The sequence below is a fragment of the Rousettus aegyptiacus genome, unplaced genomic scaffold, assembly GCF_014176215.1.
Source record: "Rousettus aegyptiacus isolate mRouAeg1 unplaced genomic scaffold, mRouAeg1.p scaffold_m13_p_4, whole genome shotgun sequence".
Classification (NCBI taxonomy): Eukaryota; Metazoa; Chordata; class Mammalia; order Chiroptera; family Pteropodidae; genus Rousettus; species Rousettus aegyptiacus.
In genome coordinates, this window is record NW_023416307.1 from 80,112,305 (window position 1) to 80,118,483 (window position 6,179).

At 31.4% G+C, this 6,179-nt stretch overlaps 1 pseudogene; it reads left to right on the plus strand.

The window, feature by feature from the left end:
- The first annotated feature begins 270 nt into the window (after positions 1–270).
- On the plus strand, positions 271–1,759 carry LOC107510419 (annotated as a pseudogene).
- The last annotated feature ends 4,420 nt before the right edge of the window (positions 1,760–6,179 follow it).

Consider the following 6,179-nt stretch of genomic DNA (forward strand, 5'->3'; position numbering starts at 1 on the left):
GTATTTAGCAGGAAACTTTAAATATCATGTATAACTATCAAATAAAGGAACAAAATAAATCCATAGACAGTCATTGCAAAAATTTGAGGATGTAGGTCCTAATACTGAAGTATTTGCCTATATTCTATTTCTATGATCCCCACTGGGGGTGGAAATTCTGTGAAAAGGGTTATTAATTATACTTGAAAAAATGTAAACATATTAGGGTATTCTCTTTCTGGATAAAAAAGTTAGAGCTGCTTCTTATACTTCACGTGTTTCTACAGGGACAAAAGAGCACCGATTAGAAATTGATGAGCCACAGCACACAAGATATGCTTCTCATGGGTATGTTCACAGCAAGAAGACCCCAGATGAGGCTATGAAGTAAAGAATTAGGATAAGATCTGAATTATATACTTGTTGAGAAACAAGAAGGAATACAGAAACTTTTCAATAGAGATACAATATTTCCCGCATACAAATCTACTGAAAAGACAAAATAGCTTAAGGCTATTTTATCACCAAAGCTACTTGCTTCTTCAAGAGTTATTTGAACTTCAGAAGATATATACTCCAAAGTTCATTAGAGAGTTTGTACTCAAAGAAAAGGAGAAAAAGTAAGATTGTGTCAAGGTTACAGGTAACACAACATATACTTATAAAGCATATTTAATATTATATGGGGCCTAACGGAGAAAATATCAGAAAGTGTACAGAACATTAATTGTATTATTTTAAAGCACAGTTATTATTATTACTTTAAAATATTCTAAATGCACTATTCGATGTAACCATCTCTTTAAACACGGAAATACTCAGGTTTAAAAAAATGTAATAAATGATCATGTCTTTTCAAAGGATAGTCTGTGTGCCAGAATACGTTAATACTAGCTGTTTTCACTACATCCTCATGATTTAGCCTACATTCAGTGAACAGCTACCTTAATCAGCTAGACATAACAAAATGCCATAGACTGGGTCACTTAAAGAACAGAAATTTATTTTCTCCTAATTCTGGAGACAGAATGTCTAAGATCAAGTACCAACATGCTCGATTTCTAATGAGAGCTCCCTTCCTGACTGGTAGAAGGCATCCCTCTTACTGTGTTTTCACATGACAGAAAGAATGAGAGAAAGAACATACACTCTCTTGGATCTCTTTTATGAAGACAATAACACTGTCATGAAGGTCCCACATAATTTTATCCACATGCAATTATTTCCCCAAAGCCTCATCTCCAAATATAATCTAACTGGGTGTTAGGACTTCAACATATAAATTTGAGAGGTGAGGGTACACAATTCAGTACATAGCAAGTATTGCATCTTCTAAATGTGAAACAACGACAACAATAACCATAATAAAAAACACACTTTTTTTTTTTTCCAACTTGGTCCTACCAGAATGGCTCCCTCAAAGAAGGGTGGTGAGAAGAAGGACCATTCTGCCATCAACAAGGAAGTAAACAGAGAATACGCCATCAACATTCACAAGCTCATCCATGGAGTGGGTTTCAAGAAGTGTGCCCTTAGGCACTTAAAGAGATCCAGAATTTCACAATGAAGGGGGTGGGAACTCCAGATATGCACATTACACCAGACTCAACAAGGCGCTGTGGACTAAAGGGATAAGGAATGTCTCATACCGTATCTGGGTGTGTTGTCCAGAAAATGTAATGAGGATGAAGATTCACCAAACAAACTCTATGTATTGGTTACCTATGTGCCTGTTGCCACTTTCAAAAATCTACTGACATTTCATGTGGATGAGAACTAACTGCTGATTGTCTAATAAAGATATACAACTGCCTTTGGAAAAAAAAAAATACAACTATCCTTAAAAAAGTATTTTTAGAAATTTTATATAAAGAAAATAAATTCAGAAATCCCCAATAAAATATAGTATTTCTGAGGAAACTTCAGGAGTGTTTATAATCTGAATTACCACATTCATGAAGTTATAAACTGTGCAACAGCAATGAAGCCACATAATCCATAGTATATATTGAGTCTGTCTATATTGTATAGACTAAAGTGCATATCAAACTAGCAAGGACCCTTTATTTTTTATAGTTAACAGACTTTATTTATTTTTTTAACAGTTTTAGCTTTGCAGAAAATATAGAGGTCTGGCATATCTCCTTGCCCACTCTGTTTTTCTTATTATTAACATCTTTAATTAATGCATACATTTGCCACAATTGATGAGCTAATGTTGATATATTATTATTAATTAAAGTCCCTAGTTTACATTAATTAAGATTCTCTCTTTGCATGTTACAGTCTATGAGTTTTAGCAACTGTATGTCAGGTATCCACCATTACAGTATCCTACATCAGGGGTTTCCATCCCCTGGGCCCAGACCCATAATGGTCCATGGCCTGTTAGGAACCCTGCCAAACAAGAGGAGGCAAGCAGCAGGCGAGAGAGCAAAACTATGTCTGTATTTGCAGCCACTCCCCAGTGCTCACATCACTGCCTCAGCTCCACCTCAGGTTATCAGGCATTAGATTCTCATAGGAGTGCTGGTCCCTAGTGCCAAAAAGTGTGGGAACCATTGTTATACTTAACAACTTTCTCGCTTTAAACTCCTTTGTGCTCAAGAATTCATTTCTAAACCATATGTGTTTATTAATTACAAAGTAGTCTCTACTGAAGATGTCTAAAAGAAATTATTTGAACAAAGGAAGAGAAATATCTTTAATCCCCACGAAAGCAATTTCTATGGTTGTATATTTGTTATTATATTTTTCTTTTTCTTTTTTTTTTCAGTAAGTTCAAAGGTCTGAGTTACAGAAAATTTAGAGATGAAATTTTTTATCTCCCCAAATTCACCCCGAGCAACACCAACCAAAATTCATTGAAACACGGAAAAATAAGAATAATTAGAAAGGACCCAAAGAATATTGCAATCTTCCTCTATGAGCCTCTTGGCAGCACTAAGCAACATAGAGGAAAAATTTATGTTACCTTTCTAATAGCAAAGCAATCTTTTTTATTTGCTGTATTCAAACACTAGCATCTGGTTGGTTATATTACAACAAAACTTCATGTTGTTAATAGTTGGTTCAAAACAGCCACTTCAAAGATTTCTTTCTGTAGCTGTGTTTGATATTGGTATTTGTTCTTAGTCCTTCGTGGGGTGCATTAATTGGATCATTTTATACTAATTGAAACTGTTTGCCAAACAGTTACTTTGGCAATTTGGAATTAAAATTCTATTTTTGTCTTGCATGCAGACTCAGTCTGGATCAGGGTAGATGGAAGAAAACTGATAGATAGTCATTTCCCTCTTAATATTCTCAACTTTAGCTTAATGGTTAATTATGCTCAATTTGCATGCATTTATAGATAATGGGAAGTTTTTTTTATAAAACTTTAAATTTTTGTACCTTTTTTGATCTGCTAACTAGAAAACTATATCTATTTGGGTCACTATATATATACATACACACATATATATAATGTATATGTGTATATATATGTATATATATTTTTTCCTTTTAGTTTTTATTGGTTATTTAAATTTTAACATAAAAATTGTCATTCTTTTGTTTAATAAAAACGTTGTCAAGTAAAAATGAACTAACCTTATGAAACACTCATTACTTTTCGAACACTGAAATCTAACATGTTTTCCTACAAAATTTGACCTGTAATTTGAATTAGTAAAAAGCATTCTAGTTAAGCTACAAAATAATATTCAGTAAACACATTATGAATATTTACCAAGAAGGAACTGTATAAGAATAGGATATTATATATTACAAAATGTAAAATCTTAAAAATCGTTAGAATTGCTTCTTTAAGGAGTATACAATATTGCAAAAACAAAAATAATGAAATAATTAGAATATGTGGCCACAAGAGCAATATATGAATAAAGTACACAATTATAAATATTATGACAATATTACAGGTAAAATGAGAAGGAAAATAAATATGAAATATTAAAACTTTACAATAATTAGAAGCATGTAGCAATATTTTACATCCTTTGAATCAATGGTGATATAACCAAAGGGAATCAAAACCACAAATTAATAACCGAGGTGTGTGATAGAGAAAGTAAATATAAAATAATCATGGGTCACTGGAGACACATGAATTCTCCAATGTTTCATAGTAAAGGAGTAGGTCTTTCTTGTGATGAAACATTGAACAATAAGATAGAAATCAAATACTGGTGAATTAAAGAACTGACTTCAGGAAGAAAACAAAAAAAAAATGATGCCATGGGTGGGACAGAAATAGTGGCATATAGTTTTATCCCTTCTTCTTGGGAGGGAAATATTTATAACTGGGTTTATGTCTGTGCCTTTGACCCTACCATAGTCCACATTTTACCAGTAACACATTAAACACATACAAAGCACACTCATACATTTTTTAATTATTTTAATAAAAATAGGGAAATATATTAATATCATAACCAATAACCAGAAATATCATAACTAATGAGAGACAATGATCAAACTATAACAAAATTAATTTTACGAAGAGAAATTTCATTTTTAGTACTTGGGGAGGGGGAAAGGCAGTGTTTTTTTATATTTGCTATTTGGAAAGTATGCATAAAACTTAATTAGTCATGAATTTTATATGTTCAAAAGTAAAAATAACCATAAAATAAGCGATTTTTATCTACATTGATGGTTATATCCATAGTTAGAGAGCTGATATCACTGCCTTTTTAGAATGTCATTACATCTTACTTAATCATTATGTTTTTTGGCAGGGTGCTTTTAAGAAGACTATAGGAAATTCAAACACATTCACCCAGTAATAAGAGTGGTGATGCAACTTAAAAGCATGGCTTATGAATAAAAAAGATAAGACTAACGATAAGATTTTGAAAAGAAAAGTCATTACAGCAATGTTCCGATATTAAGAAATATTAAGCAAATTTATTACACTTTTTCCTTTTTAGCAAGGATAAGGTATAATAGAAACAATAAGTGGATGATATAGAAACAAATCTCAACTCAACATCAAATATATATCTCTAATACAATTGTGTAAATGGAAAATTTCCTACTTAGAAGATATTTAATAGTATTTTAAAAAACCATTCTGCAGTTAAATAGAGAAAATAGAAGAATGGCGGGAGAAAATAATCTGCATTTCCCTTCCAGTTCTAAAATATCATAATTCTATGTTAACTGAAAAAGTAGACCAGACAATTCTGAGAGATTCAGCTCAAGATCTTAAACTAGGGAATTAAACCCTGAGAAAAGATGACATAAAATGGCTTCCCTAAAAACTAAAAGCAATAACCTGTATCTAAGATTATCAGTAATATTAATAAAATTTCTGATGGTAAAAGTTTGTCACACTGACTTAAAACTTTTAACAAGAGTGAAAGAATATATGCTGAGTAAAAAAATCACTTGACTATGTGACTGTTACGCAGTAAAGCAGATATCCTCTATATCTAAATCGGATACTGCATTTTCATGGTGGCCTTTTTATATTCTAAAGAGTTAATAGTCCTGTGGTTATTACTGTTTCATGCTTTTGTGATCTTTTGTCATCCTATGACGTAATCATTTAAAATAGAGTTCATCAAGAGAAGCTCTTTTCTCAATAATAGTGTATTGAAGGTTTGCTTGTCCACTACCAGTGACTGCTGACCCAATAAAACGACCAATTGAACATTTTGACTTCTCACTTTTCAAGCAAATATTTGACATCATATTGGTAAAGTTTTAATCCCTTTGAATTAGTTTTCTTATCTCTAAGATTGTTGTTACTTATATGCTTTTTGGAAAGGTTCTAAGTAATAACAAATACTATATATATATATATATATATATATATATATATATATATATATAGCTTTTTAAAGTCTTTTGGAACAAGGAAGCATATAGAAGATACTATTAATGACTTTTTCCATTAATCCTCATACTTCTGTATATCCTTGATATGCAGGTGAAAGAGGATTATATAGCCAAGCAGTGAGCCAGAGTGTTTCAATATAGCTTATGGAACTATAGAGTTTTCTTTTCTGATTAAGTTTACTATTCCCTGAGAGTTGCTCTTCTTAGAAATAATCTCACAAACAGATTTAAGAATTATTTTTAGGAAAAATTTTAAGGAAGTGAATATAAGATAGTTTTTACTATAAACCTATGAAACCAAATTATATATAGTGAATCAAAATTCATGTAATAAGTTAGCCTTAAATAATATT